Here is a 21,175-nt window from a genome sequence, read left to right as displayed (position 1 = left end):
TCCTGCTAATGCTTGAACTGTTTTGGGGGAACTTCATTATTCACATGGTGGACCCTTCTCTCTCTGCCTAAAGATCATCATGTAGTTCTCAGCTCCTTTTCCGGCACCTGCCACACCTTGGTGATAATGGATTAAACCTCTGAATCTGTAAACCAGGCCCCCGTTAAATGCTTTCTTTCATAAGAATTGCCACAGTCACAGTGTCTCTCACAGCAGTAAAACAGTGACTGAAACAGAAAGATGTGAAGGGAGGAAAGACAGGGAGAAATGGTGTAATTATAATTTTAAAAAAAATGAAAAAAAAATCTTAAAAAATAAGATCAATATCAAATATGAAAAAACAATTCCATCACCTCCCAGTGTATCAAGTGTAGAACCAAATCTCCAACACTGGAGCCTTTGGGTACATAAAGACTATTCAAGCCAGAGAAAATTCTTCCAACATTTTTAATTGAAAATTGTTATGTAATAGGAGTTGTCAACCCAAAATTCACCCTGCATACAAGATGTGCAGGGATAAAGACAGAGCAGAGATTGAAGGAATGTAGAACCAATGCCTGGCCCAACCCAAGACCTAACCCATGGGAGAGAACCAGCTCCTGACACTATTAATGATACTCTGTTATACTTGCAGACAGGAGCCTAGCAGAGATGTCCTCTGAGAAGTTCCACCCAGCAGTGCTCCAAACAGAAGCTGAGAGTCACAGCCCAACATTGGGCAATCCGTAGGGAGTGTGGAAAATTGGAGGGAAGGCGAAAGGGGCCTAGAGGTGACAGGAGCTCCACAAAAAGACTAACAAAGCCAATTAACCAGGACCCAGATGGGCCTGATGAGATTGAGCACCAACCAAGGATTTTGCATGAACTGGACCTAGGTCCCTACACAGATGCAGCCCATGGGCAGCTGAGGCTTCATGTGTGTAGCCTAGTAGGGGAACAGGGCCTGTTTCTGACATGAACTCTCTTGCCAGCTTTTCAATCACTTCCCCTTAGAGAGACTACTTTGTCAGGCCACAGAAGAAGAAGATGATGTAACTTGATAAGCTGGGGTGAATGAGAAGAAGGGTTCCCTTTTTCTGAGGAATAGGGGAGGGGGATGGGAGAGAGAGGGAGGTGAGAAGGCATGAGACTACGATCAGGATGCAAAGTGATTAAATAAATTAATTAATTTTAAAAAAGAATTGTTGCCATATTTACTTAATTTATTGTTTCAGTTTTTAAAATTATGGCTAAAGATGCATTTCAAAACATATATCCCCAAACTATGGATTTCTTTTTCCTTTATAAATTATGGCTGAGAATTCAAAAGAAATTACTATGTAAAATTTAATGGCACTAGTATTAGTCTGATCATGTAATTAGAATCATGTTCTTTTAACTCTAGAAAATCATTCTAATGGTTTTTTATACTAAAATTTCTGTGAAAATTAAAAGTTTCTGGCAAAGGATAATAGCTAACAAGTGCTGTTTTTGAATAAATGATAGATTAAAAGATTAAACAAAAATATGTAAAGCAGAAAGAAAATTTATAAAATATATTGAAGCTTTTATATATAATATGAAAACAGATTGTAAATCTAGTTATTCCAGACTGGATCATCAACTATAATTCCCATAATGGGAAACATTCAGTGATTCTGAGACACTTATAACTTGACTGATCATTTCAGCAAATCTTAACTCACAATCTACTTATGCCTGATACATAGGCAAAAAAATAAAGTTAAGATGACAAAGGTGCTTCCCCAGTGAGTCCACATTCCAATACAGGTGCCAGACGTACAAAAAAATAATTGACTACAGAGGGATAGATAACAGCCCCAGGTGACACACATAAGTAGAACCAAAGTGGCTTACTTAGAAGGTGGCATGTAACATGGAAGGCTCTCACTGAGTATTCAGAGCAAAATTTCTGCTAGGAACAGGGAACATTGGTATTTTCATACACTGTATCAACACAATGTTTCAACCTGATTGACAGGCTCCATATGCTGACTAGAATACATCTTATTGTGAATAAAATTTGGTAGAAAACTGAAATATAAATATGATTTGTTCTGAATATTTTCTGATGTTTTCATTTTTCACTATAAAATATTTCATTAATATCAGCTTTATGGAACATTAATTTCAGTTTACAAGGCAGAGTTGAAAGGCTATGGAACCACCAGGGTGTTTGAGTTAAACATTTTTGTCATTATAAAATTCATTAGGCCATTTGTGAGTTTATACACCCTGATTATATTAAATGTAATCTAAGTGCCAAGCAATGCACAATACATTGTGGGTATAAAAATTCAAAATTAAATGCAACTCTTGTTAGCACAGTCTTAACATCCTTCATGGGGTAAAGTAAGAACTAAATAAAATAATAATTAAACATATAATCTGTTGTGAAAAAAAGCAGTAAAGGGAGTGTTTACAGGAAAATGAAGAATTTAATTTAATTGTGGGTTCAGGGGAAATTTTTTCTGGTAAAAGCAGTCAAAGCAGAAAAGAATCAAGGTTAACAAGGACAGGGAAGGTGCGTATCCAGAGACAGGAGCTTAGAAGAAGGCAGTTCGTTCTCAAGTGAAGAGGCACATTTGAAAAGGCCTGAAAAGGAGAGATAATGGATTACTCAAAAGCAGCCAGTCAATTTAAAGATTTCAGTGTTCACACTCAGAACCATAAGAAGCCAGAAAGGGATTGAAAACGCAAAACACAGCAAGCCAAGAGCCTAACATAACACAAAGGATGGACATTTACAGATTAAAACATTCAGTTGCTGACAAAGGAAAAATTACTGATTTGGTAGCCGACATAGCATTAAAAGAGGCATTTAGTCCAGCTTAGGGCATCTTGGAACTCCTCTTTTGGTCATAGAATACCTACACAGGATCTGGATGAACAAGTCAATTTGATGAAGAGAAAGGAAGATTGCTATCCTGGACAAATAGGAAGTAGTCTATATGCTGAAAATATATTTACATAAATGGCACAGATGGGAGACACAGGTTAAAAATCCATCGAAACAAAGAGATGAGAATGTACATGTTCTTTACCTATGTCTCCATAGGTAGAAAGACAAAAGCAAAATCACAACAGGATTACACAGCATGTTCCATAGGTAATTATAAAGATCGAGCAGGCAACTATAGTGATTCCTACTTTACATAGATAATTCTGAATATAGTAATAATAATAGATTTTTAAGGTGACCAAGAATGAATGCATGAAGATAATTTATGATGGAATTAAATAGAACTGTGGTAGTTGGATGTTGAAGATGTGAAAGATCTTTAACACATCTTTTTAAAATATATTTTATTAATTTATTCATATTACATCTCAATTGTTATCCCATCCCTTTTATCCTCTGATTCCTCCCTCCCTTCCATTTTCCCCTTACTCCCCTCTCCTATGACTGTGACTGAGGGGGACCTCCTCCCCCTGTATATGCTCATAGGGTGTCAAGTCTCTTCTTGGTAGCCTGCTATACTTCCTCTGAGTGCCACAAGGCCTCCCCATCCAGGGAACATGGTTAAAATGTTAGATATGGATTAAGTCATTAAGACAGTATGTAGATGAAGAAATTAAGAAAAATGGTTTACTTCCAGGTTAGCTAAATGTATAGTTGGTTCATTTAATGCTATTAAATGATGAATATACAAATTTTAGATAAAATATAATGATTTCTGATTTTGATTTTTAGAATGACAATGGGAAAAGTTCAGAGAAATGTCTTCCCCAGAAGAGTACCTTTTAAGCTGGTCAAATTTTGCAAAACTAATCATTCACTGTCTCTAGAGATTGATGAAAAGGCTTATAGCAATTGAAATTCAAACCACACTTGTGAACCATCTAGAGATCCTAGAAAGAAGGATAAAATGAGCTGACACTCAAACATCCATCTTCTAGTCATGGAATAGCTATTCTGGGTGGATTTTACAGCCTTGTACATCACCAGACTCTACTTTCTATAGCTCCATGTTGACCACTATATAACACAAACCTTCTGGGTAACTTTAGGTTTCCTGGCTTTAAAAACAGATAATATTTCTTTCCTCATGCACACTTTGACACAGAATGTTATAGAAGGCAGAGGACAAATTATGTAAGCTGTTCCTCTCTTTTCATCCTGTGAGTCCAGATGTTGTCTGACGTGGCAGCAGATTCCTTTAGCTGCTGAACCATCTATTGAGCTTGAACCCAGACTTACAATTAATGGAAGGGAAAAAATGTAAGCTGAGGTTTCTAATGTATCACATTGTAAAGAGTAAATATTTCAGTAAATTAGTGTAACCAAGAAACTAATCAAAGTGAGCAAATGTCAAATGTTGAAAAGGGAAGTTTAGTATGAGAGTTGCTACCATATGTAGTGTGTATGTAAATCAGCTGTTTAAATGTGAAGGACACCGAGAAACAGTGAACATGGTAAAGTGATAGTTTAGACTTTAAAGTAGACCAGAAGTCAGACTTAGCAAATGAAGACTGCCAAGCACATTTTTATAGATAAAGAACTAAAAAACAATTACATCGAAGGCTAAGGGAAAGACAAGGCCTTTTTGAGTATATTAGAAAAAGAAACAATTTGTTTTAAGAAGATAAATGGGAATTCTAAAGGTAAAGGGTACACAGCAGAGAAACCGTACGGATAATTAGAAAATGTAAAGATGACTTTATAGAGGTAATGAATTCTATTCTTAGAACAGAAAGTGAGAACTGGCCCCAAATTAGACAACAGTCAAGAAAATGCAGAGCAAGCCATGAATCTCACATAAAGAGGAGCTCTCTGTAACCACATTACTTTGATGTTCAGGCAATCTATTCTGGAAATTAATGCAGTAGACATAGAAGGCAGTGACACCATGATGATGGAGTGACAAACAATTTGTAAAACTACTGCTTTCTGTAATTTGAGGGGCAAATGTGTTGCGTTCCAAGAAAAGTAACAAAGAAAAAGCCACTCTTCTGAGTAAGTGATTATCTACATTAGTACATCATTATAAGGAATTCACGAAAACAGAAAAGAAAATATCCATATAGCTCATAACACAAATTTCCATGTAAACACTAATAGAGTCTAAAAATTCATGATTTTAAGACAAGTACTATCTAGAGAAAGACACTGAGATCCAGGAAGTTAGTAATTCCAATGATGAAGAATGAAGGGGCCTAGACTTAAAAGATTAGTCATAGAAGGGACTTTTCCTCAACCACGTTTGAAGAATAAAATTTAGGATATGACAACAAAAAACATAGGAATACTTTTCTTGCATTCAAGTATTCACCCACATTGTTGTTATGTGTGACATACACATGTACACAAATGTGTATAAAGAAGCGTGTGTGTGTCTGCACTCACACACACGTACATAGTAAAATAATGTCTCCAATGAGTCCGTTCATCTTTATTACATACAGCATGAGCTGGATGGATGTTTCAGTGCAAAGGCTGAAGAGTTGCAAAGGCTCCTATCAGGGCATAGGAGTTGGCATGATGGATGACAGCTTATGAATTTAAAGGGCAGATAGCAAGAAATGTGCAGGGAAGAGATGAAGTGTGATTGAAGGGTGCTTGGTTTCAGATGGAAGCAGAGGGAAAAGGACATGGGACCTGGAGGCTTTCGTTAGCCTCATTCATCTAGATTTAGCTTTGTTAGTAAGGAAATGTATGCGTGATGTGGAAGGAAAATGGTGACCATACTATGACACTCAGTGCAGACATTTCTCTAGCAGTTTGGACAGGAAATCCACAATCCTGTCCCTCAGCCAGGTTTCAACCACTTATGTCATAGTTATCTATGCAATATTCACCAAGTAGATTTTTTTAAAATCCTCTTAACTATATATAAGGATCAAAAGAATTATTGTAATTAGTTGAGGAATAAAGGTGGCAATGATAAAGGTGGCAGAAAAGATGAAATGAGGAAGAGAACCTCTGATGGGAATAAAAGAAGTAAACAAGTTAAGGTCACATTTTAGTAATCTCATTTATAGTGAGCGATCACACAAAACTAAGAGTCATCCAGCTTGTGGAAAAGATGTTTCACTATTATCCCGTGTGCATACACCCTACCAGAACATAAAATAATAAGGTGATCTCTTCTTCACCATTTTCCAATAGCTAGGGGACAAAGTTTAGACTGGTGTGTCTAATTTTTTTTTTCTGAGTTTGTAGAGACACAGAGGGTAAGAGGTGTTAATTTCATGAGCACCCACTTAAAAAGTCACATGTGGCTGTGCATTTTTTTGTAACCTCAGCACAGTCAGGAAGGACAGAAAGGTCCCAGGGACTTCTGGCTGCCAGCATAGCTCCAGACTCAGTGAGACACACTGCCTCAGTGGAATGCAACAGAGAACAACAGCGCAGCACAATGATGATGTGCCCTTCTCTGGCATTCTATGAGTGTGCACATAAGCAGGAATGCACCCCATTCCCCCACACAAAGGTAAGTCATTAATTTTTTCTAACAGTAAGCTAACTAGTATGGTATAAATTCAATATGCTAATGTCTTGAGAGTTATTTGTGACTGATTCAATATAAGTTCTTCATAGTCAATGTTGATTTCTTTTGCTATTCTAGAAAAAGGTTTGTATAGAAATAAATTTGATAGCATGATGATAACACTTAAACTTTAATCTGAGAGAAGAGTTGGTTCATTCCCTACTCCTTTGTCTTCCAGGGAAATCAATATTTAATCCCAGTTTGTAATGTGTGGAATCATCCTTCTATTATTCCTAGTAAGAACTGATTAATTATTTAGCAGCACATAACTTTCCTGCATCCCACAGATATGGACACCAACATATGCATACTTTCACAAATGCATACATATAACTATGCATGTGATTGTACTTAAATCAGTGTATACACATAGCCATGTTTCTGCAGTTAAGCTAGTCTTGCTATTATCCTTTAAACAAAATGAAAATAAAGTGCTACTGTAGTAGAACCGATTTCTATACTATGCCACAAAAGGCCACAATTTCATTTTTAAGATAAGTAAAATGATAATAGATTATCCTCTTACATGTTTACAAAACCTGCATCAAACAGCTATCTATAATTTTACATAGAGGAAAAAATGTGGGTTAAACTAGTTTCTACAAGATTAAAGGTTCATTCTGCCAATGGTTTCCAGTCTGGAAGACACATTAATCCTTAAGAAAATGCTATGCATACTTCCACTTCTAAAGAGTGGAGCACATTCATAGAAGTACAATTACTCATATCCAAGGCAGTATTTATCTTTTTCTTATGGAGCTTTGTTGACTTTTCTGTTAACTCTCACGACCACCATTCTGTGATTACTGATAAGAACTATCACTGAAGGAAAACACATCTACAAATATTATCATCACAGTTCATAATCGATCATCTCTTTCTGGGTATCATTCAATAATTCAAATTCCCTGCAGGATTTATTTTTTAACAGCACTATTGTTAGCACTTGAAGAATCTCTGCTGATAAAGTAGATATCTGTATATTTAGTTTGTAATATCAGAGGGCATCATTTCTCTCATAACCTGTATAGCCCACTAGAACTAAGAACTCCTCCTAGCATTGTGTAGAATACGTACGAAGTTGCATTCTCTTTTGTGCTGTCTACTACTTGGTGAATATCCACGGCATATTTACATCAGACTTGAAACTGCACAGTTAAGTGACTCTCAAGACAACACACTGTGTGCATAATAAATGTGTCCTGACAAGGAAGAAAAGTTGAGGTGGGGAAAACAACATGGAACTAAGCTAAACAAGTGAGCTGAATTCAGTCTCCCTGAGAACTGCTAATGGATGTTCTCTGAACGTCAACTCTGTGAGATGATTTGAATCCTGGAGATTGAATCATGAGATGTTCTAGACAGTGCCAGTTTAGGCACAGGAGAAGGAAGAAGAGGTGAAATTAGGTGAGGACCAACCATAACCACATATAACAGGAGCCTCAGCCAGTCTCACGGGAAAGTTATACGTGTGAGGGTATTTAAAGGTTCCACACTTATATACAAATCAGTCATTAGATTTTCCTGAAGGAAAGAGATAAGCTGATGGTAAAGGGAGTGTATGGGAAGAAGGACAAATATGTGCCATTAGCCAAAAGAAAAGGAAGGACAACTCCCTGTGTCCTGAGAAGATGACCAAGGGCATTCTCCACAGTCTCCACTAACGGTAGCAACGGAATCACTGCTTTACTCTTCAGTCTTCCCTCGTTTTAAAGCCTAAGCAATGACACTGTCTCAGAAATCATCCAATGTCCCCAAGAATCATTTTTATCTTTGTCAGCTCTGAAAGGCATCGGGACGTTTCTATGTATTGATTGGATTTCTGTGACATGCTTTCTATCAAAATCTCAAAATGCAATTCAAAGGAAATTTAAGACATAGTGACTCAGGCCGTGATGCTATTGCCCTGGAAAGAGAAAGAAAGGAAAGCAAAAAGGACAATAGAAGAAATCATTTCTAAGAAAAATATGATGTTATAATTTCACCAGTTGACATATTATTAAATGGTGAGATGATTTTCTATAAAGCAATTATGTAATAGAAAGTGAAAACAAGAATAACAAGCATACTCAGACTCCCTCGGCAAAAGAGAGAGAGAGAGGGAGGGAGCAAAAAAGTTAATTTAAAATTTAATATTCAGTATAAATAAGTATATTTTCATATCAAAAGAAAGTGTGCAACACTTGAAATCTGCTACATTGTAGATGCACTCAAGATCTATATGAAAATCATGAGGATAATATAATGATTCTAAGTCAGAGGAAGTTTTAAATGGGAAATAAACAAATACATGTAAAAAGTAATTGTGTGTTTGTGTGTATCTGTGTGTGTGTATGTGCAGGTGCATTTGTATCTCTGTCTCTCTCTGTCTCTGTCTCTGTCTCTCTGTCTCTGTCTCTCTCTGTCTCTCTCTGTCTCTCTCTCTCTGTCTCTCTCTCTGTCTTTCTCTCTGTCTCTGTCTCTCTCTCTCTCTCTCTCTCTCTCTCTCTCTCTCTCATGTGTGTGTGTGTGTGTGTGTGTGTGTGTGTGTGTGTGTGTGTGTGTAGTGTTGATGAGATGGCTCACTGATTAAAGTGCTTTCTAAGGAATCCTAACATGTCAGTCAGTTCAGATTCCTAAAACCCACTTAAAAGTCACACTCAGTGGTTCACCCATAAATATGCAATCTCTGTAATGCCTAAAGATTGAGAATCCCAGGAAATGCACAAACCAGCTACCAGCATGTACAGAGGTGAATAAATAGAGACTCGATCTCAAATAGGTAGAGACTTTGTGATCTCCACATGTGTCCTCTGGCATATACACCCCTGCAAAAACACTTATAGTCACACACACATACCTTCAAACAAACAAGCAAGTGTATACACACACATACACATTAAAGACATATCATCACATCAACAAAACAAAAAATAACAATAAAATATTAAAAATTGTTGACTGTTAACTCTGGCAAAGACTCTGAGAAACTGGTATGTCTGACTGCCATTCAGTAGAAGTTTATAAAATATAAGAAAAGAAAAAAAAATAATTAGAATGCTGACATTATTTTCCTGCTCATGGTTTTATCCTCTGTCTTTTTTAAACCTTATTTGCTGAATGTGGTAACTTGATGGAGAATAAATTTGTCTTTTGTTTAGAAAACAAGAAAAGCCATGATTTTAGCTACAAACACAATCGCAAGGTAGCTTTCTTGTTGTGCTCACTGTCTTTCATCTCTGGTCAGCACACCCAGAAGATGTCTGGACTGCTTTTCAGATCCCAGTAGGAGAAAGATAGACACGTAGAGTCACACATCTATTTTTGTATGGCACCGGATATTAGGCTGTCTTTTGTGCAGATTGTTTATCATTAGCCAACTAAAAATATGTGTCTTTAGAGCTTTCATAATTAAATGTCATGGAAAATATATGTGCATAACATAAGCAGTGTACTTCAGAAAATTACTTGAAAGAGATAGCAACTGAATCCTGGAGAGAAAAATCAAATGTAAACCTCACAGCTTGACATGATTAAAGGATAGAATTATAAAAGTATGAAATTGTAAGAAGAAATTATCTAACATTCTAGGCAATGTGTACCCAGAAACTGTTTCTATAAAGATCACACAGATGTCATTAATTCAGGACAAAGGAAAGGGCAGGTAAGTGCTCTGATGTCTACTTCTAACTCTGCTAAAAAGCTGCTTCCCCAATACAAAACAGAAAACATAGTGTTAACGTTTCAGACAAGTTCATCCCAACAGATTGTGCTGGGCAGCACACACACACACACACACACAAAAAAAAAAAAACATGGTTACTGTGAGTTTAATTTCTAACTAGCAAATTAAAAAAAAAAAATAGTTAGTGAGCTCAACCATAAAAAATAATATGCACATCTTGGAAATGTCATGTGAGGTCACTTTTAAATACTTTTTTGGTGTAATTTGAGGTTATTGGAAAGTTACGGAGAGAGTAAAGAATGTTCATATAGGTGCATTAGTTTTTCCACTATTTTTTGCATACACTTGTCTGAAAATCCACATCTTATTCCATCTCCTTGGTTCTTTGTAAGATTTTTTTCCCCTCTCAAGTTTTCGTTCTAGAAATCACAGAAAGCTACATTGTAGTTGCCTTTCAAGTCTTGTCGTCTTGGCTGTGTCCACTCCTTAGATTTTCCTTGTTTTCTATGATGCTTTAGTGAAGTTTACTGTTCCTTATTTGGTGTTTGATTGATATGACGTGCAAGATGGGACAGGGACAGAGAACTCCTGGGGACTACTGAGTTCTAGTTCCATTCCCAGCACTGTGTTAAGGATATGTGATTGTCGGTGTTACTAATCTCTATTGCCAGCCTTGGTCATATGGTTCTGGCAAAGGTCATTTTTCCCTAATTTCTCCACAACTACATTACTTTTTAATCCCTTTCTATACTGTACCTTTTGGGGGAAAAAAAATCACTATGTATAACATACAGTTAAGTAATTATTTTCTCCCTTCACTAGGACATCCATAGGGGCACATGGACATTTGTTTCACATTTTGATTATGTCGAAATGTTTGAACTTTATTTGCAGTTAGGGGGGTCTCAATATTTTGAACTGATGGGCTTTGAATTTCCAAACTCAAGAGAACACATGTATGTGTATTATTTTAAAAACCAAAATCCCAGTCGTTCAACTTTCCAATGAATACTCAGGAGCTAGAAGCTGAGGTGAAAGCCTTCCAACTCAGAGAGGGAGAAAAAGCACCCAGCTGACCTTCCTACTCAGTTCATGTCCCAGGAGGAAAAAGCTCTTTCTCTTTCTCTACACTCAATGTCCTTGTTTGGTTTTGTTTACTTAATCCCCATCAGCTGTTTTTTTGCTCCACCTCTTGACCTAGGGTTGACATTACTTAGCTCTTGGATCAAAGGTGTTTGCTAGGACTGAGCCACACACCACAAGTACTTGTTTACAGTAAGCAGAAAGCTCTGGGATCAAAGACTAAACCACACCCTGATTAGAAACAGGTTTTTACAGTTCACATCTGGGGGTCACAGTGGGATCAAATATCCTGCAATGTGTGTGAGTGCTCATGCTCTCTTGGTAATTTGGTAGGTGGTAGAGCTAAGCCAAACCTTTCCACTTATTCTGATTTATTCATGTATAAACTATACCCACATGAGTCATTCTACTTTCCATTACTCGCTTATTTATAAACGCCTATTTCAACAGTGAAAAGTTGGCCCCCACTACCTATTTGCTTATAGGTTACATTGTTGACATACAGACCCATGGAAAATAATTTTATCATCAAAATACTTTGCTTGGATTTTGCTGGATTCCAAAATTGTGTAGGTTTTCACTGCTCTATCACATTCACTGACTTCACACATTTGTACAGCAGAAAAGCACATCACGCATCCCCCATATACTTCTAACCTCCACCAAATATGTCCCTTGCAATATTTCCACCCAATCTGTGGCTTGTATTTCTATATAGTCAACTTCTCATTTCGCAGAGCAGAAGTTTTCAATTTTAGTAATGTTCAAATTGTCATGTGATTTTTTTTTATTTATAAATAATTGTTTTAAGTTATAGCTAAACAGTCAATATAAAACCTAAGGTATTGTAAATATGATTTTTGTTTGCTTCTATAATGTAAAAAATATTATTTTCCCATTTTACATTTTTATTAATGATTAATTTGGAGTTGGCTTTTCTGTAGAGTAAGGTCTATGTATGGACTCACTTTTAACCCAAATGGATATTTAATTTTTGTGAACAATCTGTTGATTGACCTTTTAACTCACCCTTGAAAAAAATTGGCATACTTGCTTAATAAAACAAACTAACTTTGTATATTTATTTCTGTGCTTTCTACTCTGTTCCATACTTCAATGTAGATATTTTAAGTCACATACTATGATATATGCTAGTGGAGGGTCATTGTAAATCTTTGATATGCCGACTTTAAGTGACAAATTGGCTAGGCCCAGGTATATAATCAAGCAATATTTAAGACTTTAAAAGAAAACTATCATTATAACAAAAATATGCATGAAATTTTATACTGCCAATCAAAACAAAACTGTCCACAGGTTTTTCAGAAAACAGACAAATTTATTTCACTCTTCCTTGTACGTTATCACATTTAGCTTTTAATTTTGTGTATGTGTATGGGTCTCTGTGTATATATGTGCATGTATAGGTGCAGGACCCTGTGGAGTCTAGAGACAGGAATCAGATGCCTGGGAGCTAGTGGTTGTGAGTCACCTGACAAGGGGGCTGGAAACAAAACTCAGCTTCCCTGCAAGAACAGTGCATGCTCTTAAGCATTGACCAGTCTTTGAAGCCCCATTAGTTGTATGTTTTAACATGAGCATACACACACAGAGAACTTTGTCTCAAGCAATGATACAGAGCAAAACAATGAACTTTTGCATATGAACTTTTATTATGTGACTATACTGAAGAGAAAAATGTCCATGTGTGTTTTACTAAGACACATTTTCTCCTAGCAAAAATCATACATGAATCTTTTGGAATTTTACCATGGACTCAGTAATGAAATGATTCCTATAGACACATGCCAAGAAAGCAGAAACCACTGTTTTGCAGCCTACAGGATTCTCACAATATCATGTTTTTTTCTACTAAACATCCAGAATGTTATCAAAATGATTGATTAAATGTTTTTTTTTAGTTTTAATTTTTTTTCTTGTAGGTCCTTTTTATTTTCTTTTTTGTTGTTGCTGTTGTTTTCTTTTTTTACATATACATTTATATTATTACACATATATGCCATAAACTACATACAGCAGGAAAATTCAGGAAAAAATCAGGAATTATATAAATGTTTAATTCATAGTGTTTTGGCTATTTGTATTTGGCAACTTTAGAGAAAACAAAACTTCTTCATTTTACATCCTGATTGTAGCTGCCTCCCTCATATCTTTCCCCTCTCTCACCAAGTCCTCAGAAAGAAGAGCCCTTCTCTCTTAACATCTGACCTCAGCCTATCAAGTCTCATCTTGACTGCCTATATCCTCTTCTTCTGCGGGCTGGCAAGGACACTTCACCAGGGAGAAGTGATCGATATGTGGGGGCAAGAATCCATGTAAGAAGTAGTCCCTACTCCCCATATTATGAGACCCACGAGAAGAGAATGCTGCCTATATACTACATCTGAGCAGAGAGTCTAGCTCCTCACCATGCCTAGTCCCTGGTTGGTGCATCAGTAGGAAGAATGTATGGTAATTGGTCTAAAGACAAAATAGTTTACTTACTCTACGGCAGTGGTTCTCAACCTTGTGGGAAAGACTGTAAGCTTTGTCACAAGTGAAAGCAGTCTTAGTGGGCTTAACCCTGGGACACACCAAGGATACTCCCTGAGATTAACCTTGAGATAGACTAGGTGGAGCCATCCTGGGCCTGGAATTCAGGAAGCAGATCTGGAGACTCCACCTGGACTATTGTGTTTCTAATTGACCCTCAATGGGAGAGGGAGACTGCCCCTTCATGTGACAGACAGGCAAGTGGAGGAGACAGAGAGAGGAGCAGCAGGGTCAGACTGGGCTTGACCGCCAGTGGATCGTGGATCAGAAGGAGGACCAGCGAACAGGCCAGACCAGCACGTAGACCAGAGACACCTAGGGACCTGTCCCGTGGAATGGATACTGAAAGTTTCATTCCTTATTTCCCTGTTGTGTAAGCTAGTTGGGTTGTATAATAAAGTTTAATTGTTAAGAAACAGAGCCAATACAACCTTCCTAATGCCATGATCCCTTAATACAGTTCCTCATTTTGTGGTAAGCCTCAACCATAAAATTTTTATCATTGCTGCTTGATAACTGTAATTTTCCTACCTATATACTACATCAGAACAGAGGGTCTAGGTCCACACTATGCATGGACCTTGGTTGGTACATCAGTCTCTGCATCACCCTCTTCATCTGGCCATATTTGTTGGCTCTATTGCTCTCCTTGTGGAGCTCCTGACCCCCTCCAGGCCCCTCTGTTTCCCAGCTCTTCCTTAAGACTCCCTGTGTTCCACCTTGGAGTTTGGCTGTGTCTGTCAACATCTGCTTTGATCTCATGCTGGGTGGAGATTTTCAGAGGACCTCTATGGTGAGTTCCTGTTTCTTCTCTTCAACTGTTTCCAGTTTCTATTCTCTTTAAAACAAGGAAATCTTGAAATTTGCAGGCAAATGGGTGGAACTAGAAATTGTCATCCTGAGTGAGGTAACTGGGATCCAGAAAGACATACATGGTACATACTTATAAACAGATATTAGCCCAACATAGATCTCTGAGAGACTCCACCCAGCCTGGGAAATGGGACAAGTGCTGGGACTCAGTGCTGGGCTCCAGGTCAGACTGGTGTGGAAGAATGTGGAGATAGAACAACCCAGAGGGTTCAGGAGTCACATAAGGATACTATAAAGGCTGGGAGATCTGGACATAGGGGGCCTGGACAGACTTTTGAACCAAGCAAGGACAATACATGCAGTAACCTAGACCTCCTGTTCAAATGTAGCCAATAGACAGCTTATTCTCCAAGGTTGTGGGGAGAGCAGGGACTGCCTCTGATATGAACTCCGGTGTTCCCAATTTGATCATTTCCCCTTGGTGAGGAGGCCTGACATCACATAGAGGAAAGGGAAGCAGGCTATCTGGATGAGACCTGATAGGCTATGGTCATATGGTGGGGAGGAGGTCCCCTTCTGTCACAGGTCTAGGGGAGAGAAATGGGGCAGGAGAGGGATGGAGGGTGGGAATGGGAAGATACAAGTGAGGTGATAACAATCAGGATGTAATATGAATAAATTATAATAAATTAAAAATGAAATAATACAGGATAACCACACTACAATATACAGACCTAAGAAACTAAATAACAAGGAGGACCCTAGGGAGAATGCTTGATTCTCACTCAGAATGATTAAATATTCTTAATAATTTATTTTAGCAGCATCAACTTCAAGAATGCAGATAGCAGGTGTAGTTCTGCAAATACCTACCTGTCCAGATTATGAGGGTGTTATCTGCTGTCTTAATTTTTTTCAATTAATTTATTTATTCACTTTACATCCTGATCATAGTCCCATCATTCCTCACCTCCCAGTCCAGTGAAGCCATTCATATTTTTCAGCTGCATATTATTTTTTATTCTACAAATCAAAGTGATGATTCTAAGCTCTTTTACATTTACTTCAGAATTCTTAGACAATGGTTGGCCACACAAAAGCTCTCAAAGGAGATACGTTGACATTTAGGAAGTAGTGGCTTCACTCTTGTTGAATAGTATTGTTCAACATGAGAGGTAAAGCCATGTACGGTCAATGCTGTGGGGATATCTCAAGCTTTAGAAAAGAAATTTTCTAAACAGTATTTAGATGGCTTACCTTGCCAACCTAGAAATTCTATATACTAAATTATCATGAGGCAGAAAATCTAGAATAATTTAAAACATCTTTAATGGTGTTTTTCAAACATTAAAATTATTTCACATGGGAGCACAAAAACTAAATAAAATTTATCATATTAATTGAATTTTGAAAGAGTTTTAAAAAGCTGAATATATAAAAATGACTATTCTACTTAAATGTCTATAATATTTTTGAAAACTAAAGAAGATATTCATACTTTTTAAAAATATTAAGCATTAATAATCTTTGTTATTTCAACCATAAATAGCTTTCTCCACTAAGCCATGTGGCTGGTATGGAAGCCTTTATTGGTTAGTTATTAAGGCATATGTAATTGATAATTCTCGATGGGGCACTAGCCACTAAAATTAAGGGAAACATCTAAAAAATAGCTAACTAATCAAATAATTGTTTTAGATAAAAATTTCTCTATTCAAATGTGTAAAGTTTCCTAAGAAATAGTAACATCTCACAGTTATTCAGAAAGATAGACATGAGATATATAGGAAGATAAATGGATAGGTAAGAAAGTTAGATGGATAGATAGATAGATAGATAGATAGATAGATAAGGGGGGTTAGAAAGGGAGTAATGAGGTCATTTATGTTCAGAGGCTGAAAAGTTCTTTGCGAGTTTGTCTGCAAGCTGAAGATCCTTGCACTCCCACCAGCAATGGAGAAGTGTTTCCCTTTCTCCACATCCTCACCAGCATGTGCTGTCTCTTGAATTAAAAAAATATAATATTATTATAATTTATTCACATTGCATCCCCATTGTAATCCCCTCACTGTTATCTTCCTTTTCTTATCCTCCCTCCCTTTCCGTTCTATCCCCCTCCCCATGACCTCTGACAGGAGGGATCTCCTCCCCTACAGTCTGACCACAACCTATCAGGTCTCATCTGGATAGCCTACATCCTCTTCCTCTGAGTTCCAACAAGACATCTCCCCTAAAGGGAAGTGATCAAATTGAGGGCACCAGAGTTCTTGTCAGAGGAAGTCCCCTGCTCCCCCCAACACAACCCTCCATGTGGAGAATGAGCTGTCCATTCCTACAGCTGATTAGGAGGTCCTCTGCAATGTCCTTGGTTGCTGTTCAGTCACTGATGTCCTGCTGATATTCAAGACTGAAATAAGGAAGAGTATGCTAACCCACAAGAAAAAAGGCCAAAGAAAATTTATCTTTCTTCTGTTTTTGTTGTTGTTGTTGTTGTTCTATTGGAGAAAACAGCCAAGTAAATGGTACCCACAAATAGTGAGGGTCCCTTTTTCCAAGTTAACTGACTCATATCCATATCCTACAGAAACACCCTCACAAATACATCATGAAATAATGCTTTATTAAGTCAGTAGTTACCAGTAGTAATCAGTTTAATTGACATGAAATTGATCATTGCATCTATCATGCAAATTCAATGTAAAAGAGATATAAAGGTATCATTTTTGTAAATAAAACAAAATATGGGTAGAAACATTGTGGGATCAGGCCATGAAAGGATTCTATTCTCTTCCAAGAATTGAGGCATTCTGAGTTTATTTTAATCTAGTCACAGCATTAGAGGAGGAGTGCCTGTTTTCATTATAGCTAATTCACTCTATGGTTAGATCTAATACACCCCTCTGGAAGCTGCACATATGAACCCATTGCAGTGATGACAACAGCATACATAAGACAAAGCTGGAACAAATCTTGGCATAGAAAGGTGAGTTGAACACAAAGTCCTACCTCAGCCAAAAAACTGTTGGCAATTATGGATGCCCGGGAGAGGGAGGATCAGTTTTTTCTATGAGTGTAGTCCCCTGATCAGATGACCATGTTCCCCTGGAAGGTCACACTACCGTATTATTTAGGATTACAAATAGGTCTTGATGGGTTAAATAAAAAAGGACACAGAGTTAGATATGTATGGAATTAAAGGTCTGGGAAGATTTTGGGGGGAGGTAGTGGATATGATTAAACCATATTATATGAAATTGCAAAAGAACTGATAATTAATAATAATAATAATAATAATAATAATAATAATAATTTTAAAAGTTAGGTGTGTCCTCAAATAACCCAATGAAAAGGTGAAAACAGTTATAGGTTATATTTATCTATATATTTATATATTAGCAATGAACATGTAAACACCTATATATACATGCATACAATAAAAATTAGTGCAAAAAGGAAAAAGAGGTCATGAATTTTTTTCATAAGAAAACATTCATTTTTATTATAGAGCCTAGAACCATTATCTTTTGATGTTGTCTTTTAGCATATTCAGATAGATGGGTAGACATTCACTGAGGACAGCAAGCTGACTCACACACCAACTGTGGGAGTCTCAAGCAGCCATCAGCAGAGCACAGCAAACTTCCCTTACTGTGGGAGAGTTCCAGAACCCTCTGGATGTTTTTGGTAACGATAAGGAAAAGCTTCTGCAGTCTAGAGACAGGTGACCTTCAGGCTTTAAAGACTGGCTACCAGGGGACCTTGATGACATACCAGTCCAGGAGCTGAGAGAAAAAAAAAAAAAAAAAATGGAAAGGAACAGGATATTTGAAAGGATATTTGAAATATGCAAAATCATCATAGACAGGTACTCGGCATATGATTTGACAGGTTTACAGTGACCAACAGAACAGCAAAAACAGTATTATTTCTACCTTTAGTGTACAGACGACAGATTTTCAAGTTGCAGAAACAAATTCTGTGATAGCTCCTGAGACGAGTTGCCCTATGCCCTGCACCCTTGCCGTGCCAATGAGAAATGGAACCACAGAATAGAAAGCGGCTTACTGTGTGAGATTCAGAAGGTCCTTGAAAGTGACAAACTGTATGGTGTTAAATGACAAAACATAGTTAGAAGCTTTATTTAAAAATCTCTCCTGGAATCCCGAGTCAGCGCCTTGTGGCTGGGCGGCTGGAGACAACAGGGCTTCAGAGAGCTGGAGGTAGCTGAGGTGCCTGCTCTTCCCTTCCTGCAGGGCTGTGAGGCTCCTCAATCACAGACATAGGGGAGAGGAGAAGGGAGGAAGTGGGAGGAGGGGGAGGAATAGGAGGAAACAAGGGAAGGGCTAACAATTGAGATGCAATATGAATAAATTAATTAAAGAAATCTCTCACCTCTCATTATCAAAGTTACAGGATTGTTTGCATATCAATAGGCTGACTGTAAACAGGAAGTTCTCATTAAGGAAAGATGGTTTTACTGTAATTTGATCTTTTACAAAAAAATTACTGTAAGTTATTGATAACAGGATTTCTCTCTTACTTTCTTAAGTCTAATTCTCTTGAAGATTCAACTACTGTTTCCACTCTCCTGACTAAGGTTCAACCATGGTCACCTCAGGAAATACTCCACTTATTTGTTAATCAGAAATACAAACTGTGGCACATACCCTTTTTTTTTTTTTTTTTTTTTCATTGAGCGAAGGCTTTGGCTGCATTGTACTTCACGGGAAGACAAGAGGCTCCACTGGTCTTGTGTCTCAGGGGAGCAAAGCTGTGGTGTGCAGTCAGCCCTGCCCAGTGCCCTATCTCTCGTGGAATCTTCCTTGTGGAAACCCATGACAAATTCTGCCATGTCAGAAATCCTGTGCTTAGGCTGTATGCTGTGACCTTCGAGTTGCTGACCTTTACCTCACCACGAGGTCTTGTGTTCTAGGCTATTCTTGGACTATTTACCTTTGAAAGAAGTAGAGAAATCTCAACTTGGAACCACCCAGAGGATCTAGGAAGTTCTTACAAGGAACTACTCAGAGAACTAGGAAGTTCTACAGGGAGCAATTTAGGCTATTGCATTCTTGCCCGGGGGCTAGGGTGAGTGAGATAAGAATAGATCCTATTGACCTTGCCCTGTATATGTTCCTGCTAGTCGGCATTAAAGTGAATCTTGATCAGAAATTTCCTGACTTGATTCGTAATTTCTCTTATCTCTGTATCCTACTTTCAATCCCCACTCCCTCTTTCAGGTGAACCCTGATTCGATTTTTCCCGAGGGCTGGGACCTGACACTTCCTCCTCCTCCTCCTTGGCTCACAGCGGCCATGGGTGTCTGTTGTTTCCACCGCAGCAGCTGACTGAAGCAAGGGTGGCATGCTCCGCTAAGTCCCAACACAGGGTGGCTCCATCCAAGATTACCCGCTCCTTCAATCTGTTGCTTGGGGGACAACGCTGATGTGAAGAAAATTATCTGGGTAGCTCTGATGGTCACTCAGGCACTGCAGAGGGGTTTCCAGCATCGGCTCAATTCCGTGAATCATCGCTTGGTTCTTCTTTCCTCCCTCTTCAGGGGCAACTGCGGAAGGACAGACTTCTTTGAGGAGATCTCCAAGTGTGTGTAGCTGTCCATCTGCGGCCACAGGATGGAAGGGCTTGTGAATGAACGATCGTTCAGTGGTGGTCAGATATATTCTAAAAGGAATATAACGAAATCTATTTTCTTTTGGAGGATATTCCATAAATTTCCTCTTGATAGCCCCAAACTGGTCAAATCTGTCCTTCTGCAGTCCCACCCAGAGCTGCTTGTGGTCTTTCTTCTGCGTTTTATTGATAATTTGACTTTTATGCTTTAAAGCATCAGCTTCTTTCATACATAACATAACATGAGCTTCAACCACATCCCTGGATGGACAGTGTAAGACGTCCTTTTCTGGAAATCTCTTGAAATCTACTGTGATGTTCCATGGAAGAGCTGAAGTTGATGCAAGCAGATCAAATAGTAAACCAATTGGATACTGCCATTTCAGGGGCTGTCTGTTCATATTCAAACCTTATCTCACTAACGTCGCCAACGTCAAATAACTGACTCTTGGCAAAAGCAAATAGTATGGTTCTGTTTCCCTCTCAGTTATCTCATCCTGACAGAGAGTAAAGCAAATTGGAATTCATCCAAACCACGCATCTCAAAGCACATCTTTGTCATCCGTCATTGTTCCAGTGGGTAAAACAACACATATAGGCTAATTTCTGTCTTAACCAAAGCCAAACCATGGTGCCGGCTCTGCTCCAGCTTGCTGCAGAGGCACAGGAGCAGAAGTCTAGAGGTCATAAATTTAAGGAGAGTCAAAGCGGCACATACAAGGGTTGGAAGGTGGAAAAGAAAATGGAGACATGTAAAGAAATTATGACTTCAAATATAGAAAAATGAAAATAAAATAATATAGAAGAAATTAGATGATGAAATATGATAACATAGTGGAACGTAATAACATAAATTCTAGAGATAATAATGTGGATACTAGGTGTATTGAAAAGGAAGAAGAGATGCCTCGGATTAATATTCTTATTTTCAGCTTGAACA

General features: G+C 37.9%; 1 pseudogene; it reads right to left on the bottom strand.

Moving 5' to 3' along the window:
- Window positions 1-20,021: 20,021 nt before the first annotated feature.
- LOC127210969 (autophagy protein 5-like) lies at window positions 20,022-20,804 on the bottom strand (annotated as a pseudogene).
- Between the last annotated feature and the right edge of the window lie 371 nt (window positions 20,805-21,175).

The sequence above is a fragment of the Acomys russatus genome, chromosome 28, assembly GCF_903995435.1.
Source record: "Acomys russatus chromosome 28, mAcoRus1.1, whole genome shotgun sequence".
Lineage (NCBI taxonomy): Eukaryota > Metazoa > Chordata > Mammalia > Rodentia > Muridae > Acomys > Acomys russatus.
The sequence above is the reverse complement of the archived record's forward strand: the minus strand, read 5'-3'. Positions and strand labels throughout refer to the sequence as shown.